The sequence below is a fragment of the Stenella coeruleoalba genome (assembly GCF_951394435.1).
Source record: "Stenella coeruleoalba genome assembly, chromosome: 9".
Taxonomy (NCBI): domain Eukaryota; kingdom Metazoa; phylum Chordata; class Mammalia; order Artiodactyla; family Delphinidae; genus Stenella; species Stenella coeruleoalba.
In genome coordinates, this window is record NC_137155.1 from 49,339,821 (window position 1) to 49,367,386 (window position 27,566).

The 27,566-nt window shown below is 39.2% G+C and overlaps 1 protein-coding gene across 3 annotated transcripts in view; it reads left to right on the forward strand.

Moving 5' to 3' along the window:
* Positions 1-27,566, forward strand: part of CDK6 (cyclin dependent kinase 6) — a 233,371-nt gene that overhangs the window by 81,308 nt on the left and 124,497 nt on the right. The gene's annotated exons all lie outside the window — the stretch shown is intronic.

The following is a 27,566-nucleotide window of genomic DNA, read 5'->3' on the forward strand; positions in this document are numbered from 1 at the left end:
AAATAGGGATTCATTATCACCTTCAGACTTCTTAGCAGTTTTTCTTGTGACTTAGTATCTTATGCCTTTATTTGAGAACAAGTAAAGATTGTGAGAGACCACTGAAAATAGAATTTTAGCATTTTGAAGGAATTACTGTGTTACATCGCTCCTCCAGGCAGTTTAGAAACCACTCCTGGAATTTCTTTTTGTTTATTTAGTGTTTTGTAGTTTTTAGAATCTGTGTCCCCTTCCTTTGTGAAAAATAAGAAGACCTCCCAGACTGTAATTTTTACTATCAACTTCTGTAATGATCACATATGACATCCCTATAGAAAATATACTTTATAGTTGTTTAGGTGGTAATCCGTACTCTGCCTCAAAACCTAGGAATAGTTTTAATAAGCCATTGTAAAATCTATCATTAAATATCATTAAACCCTTTTTTAAAAAATTCATTTATGCCAGGTACATTTTTATATTGTGAAAGCTGGATTAAACCAAAACAGAGTTTACAGAAACCTATCAGAATGCACTTGAAATTTACATTGCAAGTGTAACAGGACAGATTTTCAAAGCCAACATTCTAGTTCCATCAGGTCCCCAAAGACTGGGATGTTGAAAAAGCTCACCTTCCACAATGTGACATAAATTCATTTCTTTCATACTTTGCTTCAGAAATGGCTTATTGTACTAATAAGGTTTTGTCACCATGACTGTATATTCTTTGTAGATCATGTGCATCTATCCCATTCCCATTTTACCCTTTCTTGTAATTTCCCAAATATGGTATACAGCCAGTTCAACTTGAAATCTTGAGAAGTTGACAAGGTTTATCTAGTAGACTCTATTAGTTAGAAGTGTCAACAAAACCAGAAGAATCATTTTTAACCTACTTAGGAGGGCATTTTTAACAGCTTGAAGGTATCACTTATACACAAATCAATGAAATTGTAAAATTTTCAAAATTAAAAAATAACTTGGAATTGATACAGTCTAGCCTTTGGACGTTACATTTAAGGAAGCGAGTTCCAAACAACTTGAGTAATTTGCCAGAAGTCATGCAGTTTGGACTAGTCCTAGAACTGTATCCCAGTCCCTGGTAGTCTACTCAGTGAGCTTTCCAAAAGCCATATAAATGTGGTTTTGTTCTTATTTCTAATTATTTACTATAATAAAGACCTATACTTAAAACATTTTGTTGTTGGTTTGGATGAGTTACTATACTTACTTGCACATTCCTCTAAAAACAATGTTAGTTTGAACTTTGCCCTTGTTTTTACTTACCTAGCCCCAGAATCCCGAATGCTTTCTTCGCTAGAACTTTCATTCCTAACATTTTATTCTCTTTAAATACAGCCTCATTCCACGTGTATTTTTTTTCTCCATGAAGAGCTGTACTGATTTGTCTACTTATTTCATTTCAGTAATGTTCATGCACTATCAAGAGTTCTTGTTCCTTATTCTATTTCCCTGGTAGCTTCCAGCACAGTTACTTGCATATTTGTCAAATAAGGATATATGTCAAATAAGCTATTCAATTCAATAAATGTTTATTGCATACCTTCTATACGCAAAGCTCTGTGCCATTCCAGGACTAGAGATGGCTAAAAATAAAGTAAAGCAGAATGCCTTCAAAAACTTACAGGGCACACAGGGCACAGGCTGCAAAGCAGTCACACCTTCCCGGTGAGATATATAAAGGAGGTAAAGGAGGTGCAGTAGCGGCTCAAAGTATCAAAAATACACACATGATTAAAGGAATGAGAACTTAACATCCCCACCCTGAAGAATTTGAGATTTGGCTTTGGTCCTTGGCTTATACTTTATTTTGTAAGTTGATCTTATGATACAAAACTCACCTTGCAGACTTCATATTTACATTCATTAATTCCACAGGTGTGGATGGGGACATGGGGGAGGGGAATACAAGTAATTATATATTTGCCTTTTTTTTTTTTTTTTTTTTTCCCCGCCGTACGCGGGCCTCTCACTGCTGTGGCCTCTCCTGTTGTGGAGCACAGCCTCCGGACGCGCAGGCCCAGCGGCCATGGCTCACGGGCCCAGCCGCTCCGCGGCACGTGGGATCCTCCCGGACCGGGGCACGAACCCGTGTCCCCTGCATCGGCAGGCGGACTCTCACCCACTGTGCCACCAGGGAAGCCCCTATATTTGCCTTTTGTTAAGCCTCAGTAAGCAGCGCTTCAACTGGATTTGGGGAAACACTAAAATACTGAAAGGTCTTAAGGCTCAAGAGATACTGTCTGCTCATTTCATTTTATTTAATTGACGTGGAGAAAGAGAGTCCATGGCTATAAGACTTCTGGTTACTAACCATGTGACCTGAGCAAGACACTTAACTTCTCTGAGCCTTAGTCTCCTTATGTGTAAAACAAGGATTAAAATGTGCAAATCAAATGAGTCAAAAATGTATAAAGTATTTTATAAACAGTCCACCATCCTAAGGATATAAAGGATGATGATTGTTCACCTGTGTACTTTCTAGTTACCCTCATGTACTTTTCAAATGTAGAGACCCAAGCTAGTCACAGCACTACACCAGGGTCTGACTGGTGATGACAGTAGTTGATTAGATTATCTAAAGTGATGCCAGGTGGATTATGCATGCAGGCCTTAATGATCCACAAAGGTCACTTGATCTATTTGGTGTCTCTAAACCCTTTCTTCCTTCTGCTTTGGGCTTTGCTGACTATAAAACTCCATTTGTGGGGATTCCCTGGTGGCGCAGTGGTTGAGAGTCCGCCTGCCGCTGCAGGGGACACGGGTTCGTGCCCCGGTCTGGGAAGATCCCACGTGCCGCGGAGCGGCTGGGCTCGTGAGCCATGGCCGCTGGGCCTGCGCTTCCGGAACCTGTGCTCCTCAACGGGAGAGGCCACGGCAGTGAGAGACCCGCGTACCACAAAAAAAAAAACAAAAACAAAAAAACCTCCTTTTGTATTCCCTTCCATCTCTTTCTTGCCGATGATACAACAGTTACCTCCTTACTGTAAAAAAATCTTCAGATTCTCTGGAAAATCAAATCCTATAAACTTTTATCTCTCAAATTTCTAAGTATAGAACACACAATATGTCATCATAAGTTTAAGGAGTTGATTTTAAGAATTTTCCATTGTGTACTGACACACCTGAGAAGTGAAAGCCCTGGAAATAATATAGTATATTTAACATCTGCACATTTTCCCTCAATTTTTAGTCATGTTTTCCTGATGGCAGCTGACCAAATTGAAATGGTAATTTTTTAAATTGTCTAATATTTGATGTACTTCAAATGCATCAACCTTTATTGGCATGCTTTAAATGGGAACAAGAAGACCTGTCTAGAGAAGAAATATAGTCTTTTATCTTATTTATTCTGTAAGTCTTTGTGCAGCAGATTGTTGAAGCCACTATGCTAAATAATATGAATATATCATATAAACACAACTTATAGATAGTTTAAAATCTAGAAAGAGAAAATAAAATATACACAGCCACCACATAAGGCAGTCTATAACAATGCCATATGAGTGTTACAAAATGACAAATGCTGTAGGGATTCAGAGGGAAAAATAAGGACTGGCTTCTTGAAGAAAGTGGCAGTTGTGCAGTACCTTGAAGATATATCCTCTGAGACAACAAGTTACACGAACCAGAAGAAGCCAGGAGATAACAAGAAGTTGGTTGAGCGGGAGAGAAGTGGACTTGATCACATAGGCACTGGGAAATAATAGCAGGCTTTTGGGTGGTGGCTGACATTTTCATTGTAGGGTTTTAAGCTGATTAGTCTGCTGGAGATGTGCTCATTTAGGAGAGAGTACAATAGGTCAGTCGAAGGGACTGCTGCTCCAGTAGTTTGGAAATGAGATCATCGGGGCTGTACTACAAGGGTAGCAATGGTGGTTAAATGGAAAGAAAGGAGAAATTGTGAAGAAAGACTTGACAGGACTTGGTTACTCGTCCAGAGTAGTACAGGAGAAGCAGAAATAAGTAAGTAGAGAGCAATTGTCAGTTTGGAGAAGAAGGTGGTTATTTACTTTAGTCTTGTTGAATTTGGCGTGGAATGGGAAATTATATCTGAGGGCATTACAAGAACTTGTGGCTGCAACAGCTGAGCCCCAGGTAACCTTTGAGGTTTCATGGAATTTAGGAGAGGTGCCAAAATACTGGAAATGGGAAATGGTCTGTTTTTCTAAAGATAGGAAAAACATGGATTCTACAAAACACAATCCAGCAAGATTGATACTGGTCTTCGGTTATTAAAAGGATGAGTTGTGAGCATACAGAAAAATAACTGGTTAATGAGTATGAAAAGCTGTCCAAACATCACTATAATCAGAAATGAAAAGCCAAACAATACTGAAATACTTCTCCATCAAGCTGGGGCAAGCAAAACAAACCAAAAAAAGTTTGGTAATGTCAGGTATTATCAAGGCAATTGAGAAATGGATAGTCTCAGATACATCTAGGGGGAATATCAGTTGGTATAGCATTTTGGAAGCAGGTTGACTGTATTTATTAAAACTGAAAATGTATGTATTCAGTGACCAAGCATTTTCACTTCTCAGAGAAACCCTAGTACTAGTTAGTGCAAAGGAGGTATAAATAAAAAAACTTTCCATAAACAGTGGAAAAAATAGAAATAACCTAAGTGTTCATCAGTAGGGAGATGACCAGACAGACCGCTATATTATGAAATAGTATGTGACAATTGAAAAGAAGGACATAGATCTAAAAGAAATCGCCTTTAAAGCATAGTGTTGAATGAGGAAAAGGAAGAAGGAGCCAACTTTAGAACTGTAAGTGTACCCTGACTCCATATGTCTAAAGTACATGTATATCTCATATAATCCACAGGACCAAGTCTTGAAAAATATACAAACTGTTAATAATGGCTGCCTCTTCAGAAGAGATTATGGTTAGAATATGTGGTAAGTTTGTCAGATTTAGCAAATAAAAATATAAGATGTTCAGTTAAATTTCAATTTTAGATAAACAGCAAAAAATTTTTAGTATAAGTATGTTCCATACAGTATGTTCAGCCTTACAGCTTACACTGAAAAATTATTGTTTATCTGAAACTCAAATTTAACTGAACTTCCTACATTTTATCTGGCAGCCCTAGTAGATGGTAAAGTAAAACTTTAACTCTGTGTTTAAGTTTTATACTTTTTCCTAAAATAAACGTAATATATTCTTTGTGTGATAAAAAGTAAGGTTTAAATGTGTATAAAGAAAAATGTAATAATCACTGGGCGTTGGCTTAGTTTCATTAAGAAATTGTCCTCGATCTGTTGTCATTTCCATGTCAGTTAGCATTGCTAAACTGGTAGATAAAAGAATATTATAGATAATACAAGATTTTTATTGAAAAGGGCTCTAATTTAGAATCTCCAGCATTTGTCAGAGTGCCCACCATATTCTTTTGCTGTGCAGTTAGTGAATGTTTATTGGATGGCTGAATGGATAAATAAATTGTAGTATGAAGCATATTTTCGACATATTTGTGAAAAAACAACAGACTTATCAGCAACATGGGTTCTTGGAAACTGTGGAGCCACACTTTAAATTTCTCATGGAAAATTATTTTGAAACCAGAATATGCTGCTCCAGCATTATCTAATTCAATCTTTATAACAGTCCTGTGAGAATAAATATTGTTTTATTAAAGAGGAAACTGGGGTTCAAAGAGGTTAGATACTGTATTTCATCAGTTCTAAGATGCCCTTTGGGAATGCGTTTTCAGTCACTGTCAGTGGGCTCCTGTCACAACTGAGTTCTTACTGACTGCACATGTGCTTGAGAACTTGCAGAATTAGGCAACAGCTAGGGTAAAAATCCTAGAGATAACAGCAGAGTTCGACTTCTCAACCATCAGTATTCTTGAATGTAGAGAGGATAAAATTGTGTGGGAAACCCAGACATGGAGAACTCTAAGTGGAAATGTGATGTGAGGGAGCAGAACTATGAGTATAAAGAAATTCTTGGAATACCTAAATCAGATTATTCCACTTAAATTTTAATTTTGATGTATGTTCAAGAATGATACATGATGAAAATCCAAATCTGAAGAAGGCTACAGAGCCCTTTTAATTTGTATAACTAAAACTTCTATACGATAAGAAGGAGTTGTGTCATCGTTTATTTGGCAGTCGTTTTTCTTTCTTAGTAGTACATTGAAATAATAGTAAATCCTTAAAAAGATGATGTTTTATTTAGTTTTGATGAAATACACAAACATACCCAAGGTCACCCAGTGGGAAAGGTCCAGAGTCAGAACCTCACAAGCATGTACCCTGAGTCACTGCAGTGAACAATAGGGTGAAAGGAAGAGGACTGGACAATTTTAATGTTACTCATAATTAACTTTCGACATTTTTCTTTTTTTTACATGTTGGGGGTAGGAGTTTATTAATTAATTAATTTTTGCTGTGTTGGGTCTTCATTTCTGTGCGAGGGCTTTCTCTAGTTGTGGCAAGTGGGGGCCACTCTTCATCGCGGTGCATGGGCCTCTCACTATCGCAGCCTCTCTTGTTGCGGAGCACAGGCTCCAGACGCGCAGGCTTAGTAGTTGTGGCTCACGGGCCTAGTTGCTCCGCGGCATGTGGGATCCTCCCAGACCAGGGCTCGAACCTGTGTCCCCTGCATTAGCAGGCAGATTCTCAACCACTGCGCCACCAGGGAAGCCCCAACTTTCAACATTTTGTGTTTCAAGAAATTGAGAATTGTCAGGGAATTGGCAGTGATAAAAATATTGTGGCCTTAATATTGTTTGGAGAAACTTGTATTCTTCCAAATGCTGGATACAATGCTTTTCAAAGCACTTACACATGTGCATATTGCCTGATTATTATAATAGGATATGAAAAACATGTGTCATCCCCCCACATACCAATGAAGAAACTGATACAGATGGAAATTAGGCAAAGCGATTATACTACTCAGAAGTAAGAAGAAGTAGATCCTAAAGGAAAACAGAGATCTCTCTCTGGGTCCATGAGGCCTCTAATGATGAGTCTGCCAGAGAGGCCCTGAAAAGCATGCCTGAACTGGGAAAAATTCCCAGATTTGGATGAATATTGGAAAGACAAGGATTTTTTTTTCTAATTGAGGTATAAGAGACATAATAAAGTTAGTGCACTAATCTCAAGTATGCATACAACTTGATGGGGTTTTTTTTTTTTTTTTTTTTGCTAATATAACCACCATCCAGATCGTGAAAGAGAATATTTCCAAAGCCTTCTTCCTGACCCTCCCCAGCCTATAACTCCTTCCCTAGAGATGATCACTACACTGGCTTATTTCATATAAAAGCGTGTACTGTTTTGTGTGTAGCTTCTATTACTCAACACCCTATCTGTGAGACAAATTTTTGTTCTTCTGTATACCAGTGGTCCTGCCAAATAGTTTCCCAAGTGGTTTAAACTACTTTGTTTTTCCATCAGTACTGTGGGAGGGTCAGTTGCTCCATATCTTTGCCAACACTTGCTGTTGTCAACTTAAATCATTCTAGTAGTATCTTGTTATGCTTTTAATTTTCAATGCTATGGTGACTATTAAAGGTAAGCACCTTTTCATAAGCTCTGGATATTTGAGTTTCCTCTTTTGTGAAGTGCGTGTTCATATTTTTCACCATTTTTAAACATTGGGTCGTGTGTCTTTTTCTAATTGATTTGTAGGAGTTCTTTATATATTGTGGGTAATGCTAAAATCTTCTCCCAGTGGGTAAGAATTTGAATGGGATATTTCCTCTCTCTCTTTACTCAGAGCATCAGGCATGATTTAATCATCACTTGGACCTCTCTTATATCTGAGCACTTTAAAAATGCATAGAGGGTTTCCCTGGTGGCACAGTGGTTAGGAATCCACCTGCCGGTGCAGGGGACATGGGTTCAAGCCCTGGTCTGAGAAGATCCCACATGCTGTGGAGCAGCTGGGCCCGTGTGCCCCAACTACTGAGCCTGCCCTCTAGAGCCCACGAGCCACAACTGCTGAGCCTACGTGCTAGAACTACTGAAGCCCATGTGCCTAGAGCCCGTGCTCTGCAACAAGAGAAGCCACCGTGATGAGAAGCCTACGCACCGCAACAAAGAGTAGCCCCCGCTCGCCGCCGCAACTAGAGAAAGCCTGCACGCGGCAACAAAGTCCCAATGCAGCCAAAAATAAATAAATAAAAAATAAATAAATTTATTTTAAAAAATGCATAGAGACAGAACGTTTTCCTAATGCCTTTTTAGCCTGTATTGACAACTCATGATATGAAATTCAATTATCCTATATTGGTACATTTTAAGTTTCCAGTAAAGTGTTTTTGCCTATGAACTAAATATACGTGACAGGTAGTGAAACGTCATAGCTAGGCTTTTAAATGTTAAAAACATTCAATTTCCAGCCTGTATCTCATCTACCAAGAAAATGCTGAAAATACAATGCCAGAAGAGAAGAGTTTTATGAACTTGAAGGATGAAGAACAATCCTTTTAGCTTATCCATTGTACTCCTTTATAAATACATTGTGTGTGTGTGTGTGTGTGTGTGTGTGTGTGTGTGTGTGTGTGTGTGTTGGGGGGCTGCAAATACCGTATTCCTCTTAGAGGTACTATAAAAGTGTAAAATAAAAGCAAACTATGTTGACGTACAAGCTATTAAGGAACCACCAGTAAGCACTGGCAGACCTGGTACCTCTGGGCTAACAAGTGTCGTGTCTGACAGAGTCTGAGATGACCCTAAAGTCTTGCTAAAATCTGGGTTACGGCCTTACAGGTCAGATAAAACATTTCAGAAACCATTTTGAAAGACCATGTGTACTGATTCCAACAAACAAGAGGAAAAAAGCAGGGACTGGAAATAGTCAAGGCAAGATAAAGTCTTGTGATGTGTGCTACTCGGGGTTTTTTACGTTGGTTGTTTTGCCTGCAAACTTTAAGTTTTTGACTCTCAGCCTAAAGAAAGTTTGGGGTTATTCTGATAGTGCATTATTCATTTAGCCTTCATTCTAAAATATTTCAACAGTTAAACTAAATGAGTCTAGAAAACAATCCAATAACTGTATCATTAGCTCTCCCCTCGAATGGATTATTTTACTGTCTTTCTGAACCACCTCTTGCTCTTACTTAATTAGTAAAAGTATACAATTTATTGAGCACTGATTCGTCTGTAGGATGTGTCAAGAAGTGGAGGTTAAAAAAAAAAACCTGAATAAGTTTTGCTCACAATTTTTAAGCAGCAGTAGTCTGTTGAAGACATAAAGCAACACTATTATCTTTTAGAAAATGAGCTATCTCATTTCTTAGAAAATTCTGAAGCTTTCTGGTATCTGTTTCTGTGGAGTATTTTATAAATGATCCTTATAGGCTTATTCTTATTTCACAAATTTATCAGAGACATTACGTTTTATATTTTCAAAAGATTGCTGGCTAGTAACTTAAAAATTGTCATTCGTAAAAGGGACATTTAAATAAATAAATATATATATAATTTTGGCAACTTTAGGAGAGCACAAAAAAGTAAAAATCACCTATAAGTTGACCATTTTAAGCACTTTACATAAAAAAAGCAGAAGTCTCTTCCCTTTGTTCCTCCTTTTTACCCCCAGCTCCAGAGGTAACAACCTTTAACCGTAGCTTCATCCCCTTCCACCCATTTTTATATGTGTTCACATAGGGTTGGCAGATTTACAGGACAAAATAAAGACATGCAGTTAAATTTGAATTTCAATAAACAACAAATAATTTTTTCATATAAATAGGTCCCTTATAATGCAAGGGACACATTTAAACTAAAAAATTATCTGTTGTTTATCTAACATTCAAACTTAACTCAGTGTCCTGTATTTTATCTGGCCACCCTAATGCAGACATGTTCACACATACATAAATATGTACACTTTTCTTTTATCAAAATAGAATCAAGCTGTCTGTATTACTCTAACTAAGGCATGTTCTTTTCGATATCAATTTAGCTAGCTAGCCTGTTAGAGTTACCCAGGTTCTTTCTAACGGTTGCTTGATATTACGTTGTAGACTCATCATAATTTATTTAACTATTCCCTCATTGGTAGACATTTTAGGTGCTTGGGTTTTTTTGTTTGTTTTTTACTCTTTCAGACAAAATAGCATTGATGCTCTTTGTTTTGACTTATTCTGAACCGTGCTGTTGGTTCTGTAGGGTGAATTCCTAGAAGTGGAATTGCTAGGTCATAGCACATTTTTAAAACACTGTTTGTTCATTTCCTTTGTACTCATTCACTGAACAGCTGAAGAGGCCAAGTACACCTGGGGCACCCAGTCAGGTGGAGCCAATACTGTGTGGGCGGCACCTTCTTGACCTTGCAGAATCGGCCTCCGTCCTCCTCCACTGACAGCTCCATGAGACCAAGCACTGTGGTCCTCCAGCCCACACCACGCCTGGCTCAAGAGCTGGCCTGGGACACACACTTAGAATAATGAATATGAGTTTACTCAAGGGGTTGCTGTGAGAATTACATGAAATAATGTATGCAGGGTGCCTGGGTAAAAAAAATAATGTCTGTAAAATACTTGGGATGCTCCTTTATCTTTCTCACCCCACCCCCATTTCCAGTTCCTTCCTTAGTGTAGAGGGGCTCTAATCTAGTGAGGGAGACATCCCGGTTACAGTAAACTAGGGTAAGTTCTGTAACAGAACTAGACTGAGTGCTGTGGGTTTATAGAAGGGGGGCGCTTAGCTTAGCCTGTGGGTGTGAGGGGGTTTGCTCAGAACTTGGCCAAACTCTACTTAAAATAAGTTCTGAAAGACAAATTGGAAAGAGCCAGATGTACAAGATACGTGTGTTGGGGAGCAGGGCAGTGGAGGGAATTCCTAGGCATAGGGGACAGCATTGCAAAGGGACAAAGATATAATGTAATAGAGCAGATCATCTTCAGAGCATAGAAACAGTGAAGTGAAAACCAGAGGTAGTTCGGGATCAGACATGAAAGTGTTTTAGGCAGTAGCTAGATTCTACCTTTGTCTTACAGTGAATGGTAGGTGACTGCCGTATGATTCAGATTTACATTTTAGAAATATCATTTAGTCAGCACTGTGGAGAAAAGATTTAAAATGCTTAAAGCGAAAAACAGGTGCTGTGTTAGGCTACATTGCAGTCATACAGGCAAGAGATACAGGCAACTTGACAGGGACCATAGAGATTGGATTTGAAAGGTAATTTAGGAACTATGATTAGTAGCACTAGGTAACTAATTAGCTCTGTGGTTGGGAGAAGAGAAGGAATCTAAAATGTCTGTCAGATTTGTGGATCGATCATCTGGGTGGATGGTGGTGCCATTATATAAGATAAGAAATATAGTCTGGCGCTTCCCTAGTGGCGCAGTGGTTAAGAATCTGCCTGCCAATGCAGGGGACACGGGTTCGAGCCCTGGTCCGGGAAGATCCCACATGCCGCGGAGCAACTAAGCCCATGTGCCACAACTACTGAGCCTGAGCTCTAGAGTCCGTGAGCCACAACTACTGACGCCTGCGTGCCTAGAGCCCATGCTCCGCAACAAGAGAAGCCACTACAATGAGAAGCCCGTGCGCCACAGCGAAGAGTAGCCCCCGCTCACCACATCTAGAGAAAGCCTGTGTGCAGCAACGAAGACCCAATGCAGCCAAAAATAAATAAAATAAAAACATTTATTTTTTAAAAAGTAAAAAAAATAATTAATTAAAAAGGTGTTCCCTTTAAAAAAAAAAAGAAAGACAGGCTGAAGAACAGAGTTTGATAGCAGTGAAGAAACTGTATTGTTATTTGGGACATACTGAGATCAGTTGCTGTGGAATATTCTAGAGAACATGAGCAGGAAGCATTGAAGTTTGCATGTCTGAAACTCAAGGGAGCAGTCCCAGCTGCCATTATGACTTGGGATGCTCAGAATATGACTAAATGTTGGAGCCATGAATGAGTGAGGTGAGGAGGTGAAGGAAGAATTTAGAATTTAAGATTCTTTTGAGACACATAATTGGAAACACAAACAAATGCTGAATGTTTGTGGTAACCATTGTGGACAACAAACAGGAGCTTGCCAGAGACACAGAGAAGGCAGTGCTGAGAGCCTAGATGAAATTGGAGACTAGGGCAGGTAACCATTCCAGCCTTCGTGTGGTGGTTTTCCCTCAGCAGTCTTTGGTTTTTTTTTTTTAACATCTTTATTGGAGTATAATTGCTTTACAGTGGTGTGTTAGTTTCTGCTTTATAACAAACTGAATCAGTTATACATATACATATGTTCCCATATCTCTTCCCTCTTGCGTCTCCCTCCCTCCCACCCTCCCTATCCCATCCCTCTAGGGGTCACAAACCACCGAGCTGATCTCCCTGTGCTATGCGGCTGCTTCCCACTAACTATCTATTTTATGTTTGGTAGTGTATATATGTCCACGACACTCTCTCACTTTGTCACAGCTTACCCTTCCCCATCCCCATGTCCTCAAGTCCATTCTCTAGTAGGTCTGTGTCTTTATTCCCGTCTTACCCCTAGGTTCTTCATGACCTTTTTTTTTTTCTAGATTCCATATATATGTGTTAGCATACAGTATTTGTTTTTCTCCTTCTGACTTACTTCACTCTGTGTGACAGACTCTAGGTCCATCCACCTCACTACAAATAACTCAATTCCGTTTCTTTTTATGGCTGAGTAATATTCCTTTGTATATATGTGCCACATCTTCTTTATCCATTCATCCGATGATGACACTTAGGTTGCTTCCATGTCCTGGCTATTGTAAATAGAGCTGCAATGAACATCTTGGTACATGACTCTTTTTGAATTTTGGTTTTCTCAGGGTATACGCCCAGTAGTGGGATTGCTGGATCGTAAGGTAGTTCTATATTTAGTTTTTTAAGGAACCTCCATACTGTTCTCCATAGCGGCTGTATCAATTTACATTCCCACCAACAGTGCAAGAGGGTTCCCTTTTTTTTTTTTTTTTGTGATACGCGGGCCTTTCACTGCTGTGGCCTCTCCCATTGTGGAGCACAGGCTCCGGACGTGCAGGCTCAGCGGCCATGGCTCACGGGCCCAGCCGCTCCGCAGCATGTGGGATCCTCCCGGACCGGGGCACGAACCCGTGTCGCCTGCATTGGCAGGCGGACTCTCAACCACTGCGCCACCAGGGAAGCCCTAGAGGGTTCCCTTTTCTCCACACCCTCTCCAGCATTTATTGTTTATAGATTTTTTGATGATGGCCATTCTGACCGGTGTGAGATGATATCTCATTGTAGTTTTGATTTGCATTTCTCTAATGATTAATGATGTTGAGCATCCTTTCATGTGTTTGTGGCAATCTGTATATCTTCTTTGGAGAAATGTCTATTTAGGTCTTCTGCTCATTTTTGCATTGGGTTGTTTGTTTTTCTGTTATTGAGCTGCATGAGCTGCTTGTAAATCTTGGAGATTAATCCTTTGTCAGTTGCTTCATTTGCAAATATTTTCTCCCATTCTGAGTGTTGTCTTTTGGTCTTGTTTATGGTTTCCTTTGCTCTGCAAAAGCTTTTAAGTTTCATTAGGTCCCATTTATTTATTCTTGTTTTTATTTCCATTTCTCTAGGAGTTGGGTCAAAAAGGATCTTGCTGTGATGTATGTCATACAGTGTTCTGCCTATGTTTTCCTCTAAGAGTTGGATAGTGTCTGGCCTTACATTTAGGTCTTTAATCCATTTTGAGTTTATTTTTGTGTATGGTGTTAGGAAGTGTTCAGCAGTCTTAATCGTAGGAGTTGGATGGGCAGGTGTTTACCAAGGTGAGGCCTTGGAGGATCAGTTTAAGGAGAAGTGGAAGATGATTTTTATGGTGCCTGGAAAGAGAGTGATCCAAAAAGCTGACTGGGGGTTTTAGGTGGGCCGGGAAAAGATTTAGGGGAGGGGCATCCTTAAACCAGAACAGTACTTGGTATATAAAATCTACCTGATTTTAGTACATTTGTACATTTAGTAGATTTAAATCTACTTAGTATTTGAGTGCTGTTGAGACTACGAGTTTCCTAGCCTTGGTGCTGTCCATCTTTCCCTAGACAGTTCCTATTGAATGGCCTATTTTAATGTTAACTTGCTGAATTCTTTGTAAGATAGTCCTTAGGTTCTTAACCAAGTTCTCGTGTTTTTTTTGTTGTTGTTGTTGTTTGTTTTTTGCCTTGGTGAATGCGCTTCAGTTCTATTTAGCCTAAAGATCCCCCCTTTTCTCTTGGCCTCCATGCTTTTCCTGACTAGATATGACCACCCAGAGTCTCTTCTTCCTGTAGATTGAAGAAGTTATTAGCCAGGAGCATATGGTCCTCCTTCCCCTGGAGATGCATTTGCTGCCTCTCTCCTAACAGGCTTCAGCTTAAAAATTCAGTCCTTGAAACAACACGAAATAAAAAATGTTGAAGCGCTGCCTCTTCTGAGCCCCCATAAACAGCTGTGCATGCAGCTCAACCCAAAACAGAGAATATGCACAGATGTGTTTATGGGAAGGAAGCACGAATATGCTCAGTGTGTTGTTTTCGGCTTCTCACCACTGCAGGGATTGCTTTTCTTTTTCAAGGAAGAGGTACATTGTGGTAAGCAATGTTTTACGACCTATAATAAAAACTCTTGTAAAGACCATTTTTTCGACCAAATGAAGCTGTGTTCTTTTCAGGGAACACTTTCCTTTGCTCCTCTCCCCCTCTCTGTATTGGAATGCACACAGTTCAGCATTAATGCGTAACATACGGAAATAATATCACAAATTCTAGTTCTTATTTAAGCTGGGAAAGCAACCGAAGTTAATTATGTAAAAAAATTCATTAGTAATGTTTTTCCCTACTCAGTAGTAGCTTCTGGATATATATATATTAAGTAAAAGTTTATCTTGCATTTTTACAGTAAATTGTTATTATCCCGTGAAAACACCCATAGGATAGTTTGAGGGAACCTCAACAGTTGGAGGCTCCATAGAAAAATCAGTCCCAGGATAGGTAAAAAGCAACTTAAAACCACCTTAGAAAGTTGGTTTATAATAACCAACCAGAAAGTGAATAATAACAGATGATTTCTAAGGACCCTCCTAGAAACCCTAAAATGCTAGCAAGCTTTAGACTTTCAGAATTAAGAACAGGCAACATAACACTTGATTTAAATAAAATAATAAATATTTTAAAGGTTGTATACTATGCACACAGTGGTGTTTTTTGACCTTAGTAATGACTGTTTGGGAAGATGGGAGACTGTTCATGTCCTAACTGGAGAAAACTAGATAGATCTGAACTTAGGGTGTTGCTAGATGCCATTGCTAATGGAAGGTCCTCTTCTTGTTTCATGGCACCGGTTCTGAACCCGGTAGCAAGCTGGGAAATTCACACATTGTTTTTAGTCCTCACAGCCTCCCTCAGGAAAGTATTATGTGCATTTACAGATGAGGAGACCAAGGCTGGATGCGAGGGGAGGGGAAGTGGAGGTTAAATAGCAGGCCCAAGTTCACCTAGTGTCTAACCTGGAGATGTAGCAGAGCTCTCAGAAGATGGCTCACTAAAGTTGACCTGTGGAAACGAACACTAACATATTGCATTTGTCTCTTGGATTGCCTTTCCTCTCTTTCCCTTTCTAATGTTTCTAATGTTCTAGTTCAGACTCTTACTATCCTATGTCCAGAGTAGAATAATAGCCTTCTTACAGCACCTCCCATCCACTCTGTGTACTAAAATATCAATAATAATATGCAATTTTTTTTACACATTTTCACCAGCTTTCTATTGACTACAAGACATGACACTATAAACTCCCTGCACCAGGCCAGCAACAAAGCTCTTAGCAGTGTGGTCCCATGTAGCAGTGCACCCCCTCTGGGGGCTGTTACTGGTCTCCAAATACCTAAGCACTTGCCCTCCTCTCGGCCTCTGCCAGTGTGGTCTTCTAGGCAGATGCTTCCCCACATCAAACTGAATAGTAGCCCACCGCCAGGATGGGCTGGGATGCTGCTTCCTCCTCAGTGCTTACTCATTGCCTGTAGCCCCTGTGCCATTTTTGGTCCTGGCCATATGCTGGCTGAAGTGTATAGGTGCATATTTATATCTTCTCTCCCTGTGAAAACAGGAGCTCCCTGGGTCTCTGTCTTAGGTGTGTGTGAGTAACATCACCTAGCACAGTGCCTTACACATAATAGGGGGTTCATGTTTCTTTTTAATAAATGGTAGCAATTCATTATGTGTATGTACTTTATACTATATAAAGTACTTAAATATTTAATATCCTACTTAAATACTATATATATTTATATATACATATATAGCATAATATTATATAATATCTTATTAAGTCTCTCCTTTTTGAGATTATTTCCATTTTTATAAATGTGAAAACCCAGGCCCACAACAGTTGCAAGTGACCAGCCTTAGATTATATAACTAGTAAGCAAAAATTCAGATCCAGTGCTCTCAGCTCTAAATCCAGTGCTCTTTCTTTTAAATCATACTGCCCTCAAAAATGGAAATTTACATCTCACGTGCAGGTGGCTCCCTTAAGTTATATGCATTTCCAAGAGGAATTTCTTTTGTACTTCTTTTGCACCTCCACTTGGCATTCAGTAAATGCTTAGCGAATAAGGGATAAACCACAATGCAGGATCGTAGCCTTTTCACTAATGACTCAGGAATCAGTTTAATTAGTGAGGATATTCTGTATAACTCCTGTGCAGAGCCAAGAGCAAAAGTCATTGTATGTCAGCTTAATGCCTATCTGTAGACTATTGAGTGATTCATCAAATCAAGTAAAATTAACAGATTTCTCTGTGTAAGGTACGCTGTTGGATGCTGTGAAGAGTGTAAAGGTGTACCGCATTCCCATTCCTCAGAGAATTTACAGTCCAGCTCAACAGCACTTAAAATTTTGTATTATATACTTGACAAATCAAGTATATTATAAAAAAATAATCAAATATCTCAGTTCCACAGAGGCAGGGCAGGATTTATCCTGATTTTTGTAAATGAAAAACTGAGGTCCAGAAAAGTTAGGACTTGGTTAGTCAATTCGCTGGTGGCGAAGATGAAATAGAATTTAGTCAATAGCATGGGATTAAGACACCATACTTTGAGAAACACTGATGTGACAATATGAGCTTATAGTATTATTAGGAAACTTAGCCAGTTGTCCAGTTCTGCATCCAGGTGATGACTCAGGCAAAGCGATTTGATCCATAGAATGCTTCTCTTAGGGATGAGAGAGGGTATGTGACTTGCTTGTAGTCATACCCCTAGCTGTAGAAAAATGTGTTCATTATAGGCCTAGGAGTATTATATTTATGAAACAATGAACTGCAAGTCTTAACACACATATGAAGATGTTTTAATAACTAATAGGTAGGAATACTGATGTATATGCTGTGCCTCTTTGGTCCCTATGCCCTAATCCAAACCTGTTTTTTTCTGATTTCCCTGGAATTTTGTTACCTGCTAAAGGATTCCTTCTTGGGAGGAATCAGTAAGTTCTTTTTAAGCTAACAGTTTTTATAGATTTCTTGGTCATTTCCAATTTAGTTTGGGCCTCACTTCTCTCTGAAAAGTCATTGAACATTTATTGGTACCTGTTAATACAGTGGGCTGGGAGTCTAGTGTATGTGGAGGAAGAGTGATTAAAACAGACCCTAGGGCTTCCCTGGTGGCGCAGTGATTGAGAGTCCGCCTGCTGATGCAGGGGGCGTGGGTTCATGCCCCGGTCCGGGAAGATCCCACATGCCGCTGAGCGGCTGGGCCCGTGAGCCATGGCCGCTGAGCCTGTGCGTCCAGAGCCTGTGCTTCGCAACGGGAGAGACCGCAACAGTGAGAGGCCCGCGTACCGCAAAAAAACCCAAAAAAAACAGACCCTAATTCTCATCAGAAGATGGAGCCGTAAGGCAGTTAGTGAGTGAAGATGGAGGAAGTCCACAGGAATTCCAGGAGGCAAGGCCAGAGAGTTAGGTGGGCTTTGTCTGAGGGTGTTCAAGCGTGAGAATGATCTGACAGGTTCAGGTTTGCAAATCACCTTTCCAAGTTTAAGATCAGCTTTGCCAGAGAGTAAATGATGGATTTGAGGAAGGAGATTGGTGGGGAAACAGAATAGTACATGTAAGGAAGGATGAGAGTGAGATCTACTCTAGTGGGGGCCTCAGAGGTGTAGGAATTATATTTTTTAAAATGACAAAACGTTACTGAGGGACCTAGAAGAAGACTTGAATAAAAAATGAACCATACCATGTTGTGTAAAGAAAGACTCACTATTGTAGAAGTATCAGTTTTCCCCCAATTAATCTATAGTTTCTTAAAAAATCAGTGAAAATACTAAAAGAATTTGAGGGACGATATGGGAAGTCAATAAAATAATCTTAAAATCAGTCCAGAACAGTAACATGTAAGAATATCCAGGAACATTTTACAGAGAATGGGAAGAGGAAACCAGCCCTACCTGATATGAAAATATATTCTAAATATTTTATTATTAAAAGAGAAAGTACTCTAAACTGAACCAAGTAAGTCAAAATCCAGAAGCAAGCTCAAGTAATATAGAACATGATAAAAATGGCATTTAGTGGATAATTTAATAGATGCTTAAAACCTTTGCCTAAGATAGTATATTAAAAAAAACAGAATAGCACACAACCATTAAAAATTGAGTAATAGGACTTCCCTGGTGGTCCAGTGGCTAAGACTTCGCCTTCCAATGCAGGAGGTGTGAGTTCGATCCCTGGTCGGGGAGCTAAGATCCCACATGCCTCTTGGCCCAAAACCAAAACATAAAACAGAAGCAGTATTGTAGCAAATTCAGTAAAGACTTCAGAAATGGCCCACATCAAAAAAATCAAGCAATAGACCTGTATTTATTGACATGCAAATGCGTTCAATATACATTATGATGTGAAAAGACAATTACAAAATTGTATACACTAGCATTTCATTTATAAAACAGAAAATAACTATACGTATGAGTATACATGTATAGAAAAATTATGAAAGGATACACGAATATGTTAACTGTGGTTACCTCTGGATGGAGGAATCGTGGGTGGTATTTCTTTCCTTTTTTTCCTTGTGTTTTGATTTTTTTTAATTTAACAGTGAAGATGCATTACATTTCTAATCAGAAACTTAGAAGATCTTTCCATTTTGGAGAACAGTGAAGAGGAGGGAGGGATCCAGTGTGAAAGGCCATGGCAGGATTCAGTTGGGAGTGGAACATCCTATTGGTTGTTGCAAGCCAGGTGGGTTACTGGTGATCTTCCAAGAGCTGCGGCATCTCCATTCACTGCAGCGATGCAGTGTGGATGGGGAATGAAAAATGTGCACCGCTGAGTCAAGACCACTGGCTAAGGAAAGAAGGGGGTTGCTTGGGTTGTTTATTAGTCAAGGGACAATAGAAAGGGAAGTCCAGATATACAGAAAAGGGGAATAGTTAGTCAAGCGAGGGGAAGGACTTAAGGAAGCTGGAATGAAGGCGATCTAGAGCATAAGAAGAAGGTGAATACTGCATAGAAGGAATGAAAGCTTTTCCACCAGGAGGTGAGGGAGAGGGGTAGATGCCAGTGCTTATAAACATATAGGTGAAGCACAGGGAGCTGATAGCCTTCCCTTGATCGTCGGTATTTCTCTCGGAAGTGGAGTGCACACTAGTGTGCTAAGAGAAGGAAGAGAGATGATAAGGTAGGGGGACAGCAGTGAAAATTTAGCCTACAGGGACAGCGAGGGCTAACTAGGGACCTGTACGATTACCTGGTGGCACTAACGTAGTCAGGGTTGGGGGACTGACTTTATATTGATAATAGACATGTATGTGATCATTTTTCCCCCTTAACAGCTCTCTGCAACACAGGTATAACAGCTGAAAAAGAGAGCAATTGGGCTAATTGAGGACAAAGCTTTGTATAGAGGATAAGATAGAGTGACCGTGGAACCAGAGACTTGAGGGAATTGGCAGATTTAACAAATGACGCATGAAGAAGTTGCTCTCCAAGTTTAATTAATTACGCTGTCTAATAAGTTTATGTAAATTTAAGTGGTATTTTGATATCCAAATAAATGTAATTAAAGTAACTTTTAAATTTTTTAATTAAAAAAAGATGAGAGTTAAGTAATACCACATTCCTGGTTTTAGCTGTGGGAGTAGATGGCACAGAATTGAATGGAGTTGAAGAAATCAGAGTTCTCTGAAGCTAAGGTGTTCTTGGGATGCTGAAGCCAGGCAGGAATATGGTGAGTGTGGGCTAGAGAGGATGAGCCACAGTCCCTGAGGAATATGAAGGATTGACAGCAAATGATAGCAATGAGAAAGGGGATTTTGTCAGCATTAATTGAAGGAGGTATAAGTCTCAAAGACAAAAGGATAACCACTTGGATGGGATAGTTGGCAACAAAAGAATGTTGGTACAGACCCCATGGGGGACGTTTTAGTGGGGGGGGGGGCTATAAATGAAAGGTTGTGACCTTACTTAACAGGTTTTACTTAATATAATTTTAGTTAAGTTACATTCATTAGAATAATTCTCAACTGCAAATTATACAACACGATGAAAAAATGGCTTGAAGTTAGAGCATTATTGTTGCCCTAACTACAAGGCTAGAGGTGGGCAGCCCCAAAGTTGATTCAGCTCTTCAGTGATGTCATCGAAGACCCAGACTCTTTCCCTCATTACACTCGGGCATTTCCGTGTGTGCAGGTGATGTCTCCCTTTATGTTTCAAGGTGATTGCTACAGTAGCAAGTTCATGCCCTGAAGCAGTAGCATTTGGTGTAAGATGCACAGGTGGAGAGTGAGGGCTGGGAGGTGAGGAGGAAGTACAGCAGAGAGTTTTCTACAGTGGTCTTCTTATTAGGAGAAAAATGCTTTCCAAACCTTGCCCATATGTCTCATTAGCCAGGACTGGGTCCCATGTCCATCTCTAGATCAATTCCTAGCAAACGGGAATGTGGTTGCCTTGGACCAGTCCTTCATGGCTGGCAACCAACAATGTCTGCTACAGTATGCAAATTACAATATGCTCCACTCTGTGGAAAACCAACTTCTCTAATACATTACCTCGTTTGGAGAGGAGGGAAGTACGGAGTGAGAAGAAAATTCTCAAAAGAGGGAATTGAGGAGAATGGGGAAAGACATGAAGGTATTTTGTCCAGATACAGCCATTAAAAAACATACTGTTAAAAAAATTTTATTATAAAGAGTATGTGTTAAAATGGGGAAATATCCACAGTATATTGTTAAATGATTTTAAAAGGATCACAAAACAATGAGTCTAGAACAAAAACCATTTGGGGCATTAGCCAACAACCTAGTCACTTATACTCTGTATTTTCTTGTTTATGCAATGTTGATTTTTACATCTTGCTCTGAAGAAGTTATAATTAACATCGTTATTTGTAGTTTCAGTTCCCAATGACTTTCCACTGTGGGTTAATAATAGCCGTCATGATGAGGTAATGATTCCTTCTTTCAGACTGTCCATTTAGCCATTGCATTTTCCCTCAAACACCAACAATATTTCCAGGCTTGGTGAAAATCAGTGGTGATTTTCTTACTTCTAGTTAGTTGAGACTGATCCTGTACTTACTCAGCGTTATCATCACTTCCAGGAATGAACAATACATGGCTCCTTTTCATTCTCTCTTCAGAATACGTATTTTGTTAATAAAATTTATATAGGAAACCACTTTTATTATGCTTTCATCCAGTTGCATAGAAGCAGTAAAAGTAGAAAGCCAGCACTTGCAATGAGGGAGGGGCCTTGCCTTTGTTTCTGCTGAAGAGCCCCAAGGCGTGTGTCGCCTTCCTCAGCTAGATCTCCCCTTCCCTCCCTTTGGAACAAAGCTGCCGTGTGGCTTGTGGCTCATCTCCAGGTCCTCCCATTTATTACTTACTTTCAATTTACCAATTACTACTTTCCAGGTAATCTGAAGCTTTAAGGAGCCTGCTTTAGCCCTCCTCTTGCTTTGTCGGAATTTGTTTTGCCCTTTGTGATTCGGGATACAGCATTCTCTGGGTACTCCTATGGACCAGAGTGAGAAGTAGGGGGATCCTGTTTATAATGCAGTCTTTGCGACCCATTGTTAACATTGTGAATTGATGAGTGAAAGTGTGAAGACGCCACTGTCAAGTTTTGAAGTAGAGTACGGTGTGGACATTACAATAAGCTTGATGTGGTAACTTCAGGCAGATTCTCCTTGAGCGCAGAAGTGGAAGGAGCGAGTGAAATCTCCAGTGCATGAATGAACCCACCTGATTGACTACCCAGGACTAGGCTTTGTTATTCACTACTTCATTGCTTATATAGTAATATTGTAGCACATTTTACAGGAGAACTGTGATTTTTAAAATATCCTGGGACTAGATTCAGCAATTCTACTTCTGGGCATATACATCCGAAAGAAGTGAAAGCGGGGTCACAAAGAGATATTTGTATTTATACACCTATGTGCATAGCGGATTCTTCACGATAGCCACAACAGCCCAAGTGTCTGTCCGTCAGCAGATGACTGGACAAGCAAAATGTAGTATATCCACACAATGGAATATTAGTCAGCTTTAAAAAGGAAGGAAATTGTGACACATGCTACATCATGGATGAACTTTGAGGGCATTATGCTAAATTAAATAAGCCAGTCACAAAAAAGCGAATACATTATGATTCCACTCATATGAGGTATCTAGAGTGGCCAAATTCACAGAAACAGAAAATAGAAGGGTGGTCTGGGAGGAAGGGAGAAGTGAAGAGCTGTTTAGTGGGTCTAAGAGTTTCAGTTTTGCGGGCTTCCCTGGTGGCACAGTGGTTGAGAGTCCGCCTGCCAATGCAGGGGACACGGGTTCGTGCCCCGGTCCGGGAAGATCCCACATGCCGCGGAGCGGCTGGGCCCGTGAGCCATGGCTGCTGAGCCTGCATGTCCGGAGCCTGTGCCCCGCAACGGGAGAGACCACAACAGTGAGAGGCCCGCGTACCGCAAAGAAAAAAAAAATTATAGGAAGAGTTTCCGTTTTGCAAGATAGAAAAAGTTCTGAAGATTGGTTGTACAACAGTGTGAATATACTTACTACTGAACTATACGCTTAAAAATGGTTAAGATGGGAAATTTTATGTGTATCTTACCACAGTTAAAATTTTCAAATATATGTTAGTAATCAGCAAAAAAGGAAAAACAAAGAGATCCCGGGACTGGCCCTCATTATTGTCAGTAGTCCTCTGCTTTATGACTTTATCATCACATGCTCTGTTACTTTTATTCCTGTAATTATAATCCCTACCTTAAGTCAACATGTTACCAGTTTAGTGTAAAAAAAACCTTTGTGGTGTTGATCTGTGAGATTCCTTTAACATCCTTCATAAGAAGCAAACTGGGTGGGAGATCTTCATAAGAAACAACAAATCGTTATGAAGACTCTTCTGTCAAAAATTGGATAACAAATTTGAAAAGACAGTGATTTACACATTGTAAGGAGAAAAAAATGATTATCCTTGTGCAAGTTGTATATGTCTTTAATTTTTAAGTAGATAAACTACTGATGTATACCTTTGTTGCTAAAGCCTTGAGGATGTGAGTGCATCACTTAGATTTAGGTAGATGCATCCAAAAATACAGAATTGTCTATTGAGAGCTGTCAGTTTTGTGATTTACTGTATGGAATAAGTTGGTGTTTTCAATATCTGTTTATCTTATTTATTTATTTTTGGCTGCATTGGGTCTTCACTCCTGTGCACAGGCTTTCTCCACCTGCTGCAAGCGGGGACTACTCCTCGCTCTGGTGTGCGGGCTTCTCACCGCGGCGGCCTCTCCGGCTGCGGAACACGGGCTCTAGGCTCACGGGCCTCAGCAGCTGTAGCACGCAGGCTCAGCAGTTGTGGCTCACGGGCTCTAGAGCACAGGCTCAGTAGTCGTGGCACACGGGCCTAGCTGCTTTGCAGCATGTGGGATCTTTCCAGACCAGGGCTCAAACCCGTGTGCCTGCATTGGCAGGTGGATTCTTAAGCACTGCGCCACCAGGGATGCCCTTCAGTATCTTTTGAAACTAATCATACCTTTTGTGTAGTTGGAAAAAATGACCCAGTGATAAAACTTTTTCCCATTAGAAAAGCTTGAGGTAGATTTTCAGTTTGCTTGTTTGTTTTGTTTTCAAAGAAGTAAGAGGATTACTGCTCTAGAACACCTAAGAGAAACTAATTGTTGTTACAAGGCTTTGAAGACTTCTGGTGTTCAGACTGAAGTCCAGAGTCTTTTTAGGGGAGTTGCCAAGGATAAAACCCCATCTAAAGTCACTGGGAGCCAGACTTCATTCCATGATGGTGTCCTGTTAAAATATGCTCCCATGTCACATGTTTCAGAAAGATACAGATTGAGGGCCTCCAGTGACTGTTTATCATTATTGTGAGTAGACATTTTATACCAGAATGGTGCATTGTAACATTAAAAGGTTTTAAACCTATATTTAACTTAATTGGCAGTATCCATAGTTACATTACGTTGCATCGCTAGGATTACTGGGAAATATTTGAGTCTTGTATAAGACGGATTAATTTAGTTTAAAATCTTGAGGAGCTAATTTAAAAGTATGTCTCATGATACTATAAATTGAGATAGAACAGATGATAAGCTTAAGTAGAGAATCCTTTGAAATGTCTTTGATCAAAGCACTGCTTGTGATTCTGAAGGAAAGGTGTTTTTTATTTTCTTGCCTTGTTTAGTGTTACAGTTGATTCATTCATATAATTCTCAGGAAATGGGACCAGAGTTCTCATTCTATTTGTGACCAGAGTTCCTAACATAGGTGCATATATTTCCCTTTTCAGATTAGGTGTTCTGATGAAAGATTAGATGTTCCGATGAAAGATTGGGGTGGGTCCCCAAATCATACTTACTACAAGCCCATAATGCTCATCAACCTACCTCACGATGGAATTACTGAAGGAAATGAGATTTTGGGCAATTTTTTAAAAAATCGTTAACTCAAGTCTTACTAGTTCAAAACTCTAATTATAGCTGGATATTATAGGTTGAAAAGAAAACCCAGTTTGCTAACCAAAAAACTTTTTAAGTAGCCTAATAAAATCTAAAGAGTGGTAATTCCTATGTAGAACCAACTTTTTATACATCCATAGGTGTCATTTACATGGAATCAATGTTAGTGCCAGTATATGTGTTCTCACTGCCTAAACTGTGCTTTTATATGATGTTAAGAAGTCATTTTCATCTACACTAGCCTTTAAACAGAGGAGAACAAGACTCTTAGTATATGTACCAAAATAACACAACTAAAACCAAATAATAATGATTATGGCATAGGAAGGAAAACTATACAGCCATTAAAAATTATATTGTATAAAAAAGTTATATTTTAGAAGAATTTTGTTGAAGTGGCAAAATATTCATAATGAATTGTTAAATGTTTTTTAAACAACTGTAAAATGTGTACAGAATAACAATTTTTATTTATAAATATGTTATATTTATATATTAATATTACATTGTATGTGATATATATTGTTTATAATATTTATATATTATATAGAGATATAATATATTTATACCTCCAAATATAGCAGTATCTGTTTAAAAGATGTGAAAGATAAAAGTTAACAGTAAAGTTTTCTCTCTTCTCCGAGTGGTGGGATTTTGCATGATTTTTGTTCTTCCTCTGGATTTTTAATAAAATTTTTAAAAAGCTTCTATATGCATTAAGCATGTACCAATTTTATAATTAAGGAAAATGTAGTGTGTGCTGTATAAATACACAAATAAAAGCAATACATATGTATTTAAACTCAGTAGTTCAGGCTTTTCATAAATTAAGATGGGCCTTATTAGTGTAATTAATTGGTTCAAATTTTTACATATTTATTCTACTAATTGGCTGCTTAAACTGTTTGAACAATGAAACATGAACCAAGCACATTTATTCTTTGTACTGTTTTAAATGGTTGGTGCTTAGTTTATAAGAAGCTAAAGATGACAAGCCAGCATGACATTAGTTTAGGTTAGTCATGCTGTTTAAAATCCACTGCTTACAAGTCATGTGCATGTGTTTCCAATAAAGACTTATTTGCTGCAACAGTAGATTACTTTCGTTAACATTTTGTGCTTCATTTTCACACTCTTGTTTATTCATTCCAAGTTGTTTTACCCTCAATGGTTCTTAAGTCTTGAAGGACTGTCTGTCCCTCAACAGTGCAGTCTTCTCCAGAGTTTTCATCTTTGGAAACTTAGAAGGTAACCCCAGCCAGTTCATCAGATCCATTTAGGTGGCGCTCAAAAAGAATTCTAGTACACCTGTATCATTGCACACTTGCTTAGTGCTCTGTTCACTGACCTTGTGGCACTGGCCACATTTTCTTCTAGTTGTTTGTTACTCTGTCTCCCCCAGGAAACGGGACACTTCAACGATTATCATTTATTGAATGCTAACCGTGTGCCAGAAACTACTTCTTTACATGCGTTACTTCATTTAAATCTCGTATTATGAGACGTAAGCACTGTTTTCTCCTTTTTATAGGTGGAAAACTAAGGCTTTGGTTTTGAATAAGCCGGGATATAAAGATAGAACTCCCTGAAGGAAATACCAATACTGTAAACCAATAACTAAATACAGTCTAGCTGATGAACAAGTGTGTTCTCACAGCCCCTGCCAGCTCTGAAGCCCCTGATGCTACCTAATCATTTCTCTAACCTTTATATGAACAAAATCATTCCATCCTCCCTTTACACACCATTCTCACAATATTTGGGGAGGGGGGTAGGTCAGTCTTATTAACCCCAGATTTCAGAGGGCCATATCATGGTCACTATCTTAAATTCCTACTTTCAGACAGTTTCCGAGTTTTAAATTTTGTATCTGATTTTATCAGCTCTAAAATTAGAAGAAGATGTGACGTTGGTTTATTTTCTGAATGCCCCCCTCCTCCATGCTAGCTGATACCGTCAGCAGTAAGTGCTGCCATTTATTGAATGCTGACTACTGTCAGTGCTTTACAAACAGTGATCCTATGAAGTAGGTTTTCCTATTTTTACAGACCTGAATACTGAGGCTTGGCGAGGTTAAATGGTTTACCCGGTTTTCCATGCTCATTCAATCATTGATCTAATGAAGAAGTGCACTGGGGATTTGAATCCAGTTTTCCTGGACTCTGGTTTGAGTCAAGACTCTGTCTTTTGCTAGTAGTGTTACTTTGGGCTAATTATATACACTTACTGTGTATCAGTTTCTTGACCTGTAAAATGGGTCAGTGATATTGTTTACCTCAGTGTTGTGGTGTGGATTAAGTGAGTTACTAAAGAGAAGGTCTTTAGAGCAATGCTTGACACATAGTGACGGCTAAGTGATAGGTGCTATAATAATAATAAGAACTACCATTAATGTTATCATTGTTTACTGGATTTTAATTGTTGGAATCATGTATTAAATCCTATAAAAGTATATGAAGTAAAAAGTGTCCCTCTCTCACCAACTACTTCCTCTCACCAACATTAACCATGGACACCAGTTTGGTGTACATCCTTCCAGAATATTTCCTATGCCATCTGAAACTATTTTTAAATCATCCTTTCATTAATGAAATACAGGTCAAGAGTGAAATTTTTTGTAGTGATCTTGAAAATGGGAGAGTGGAACAGTAG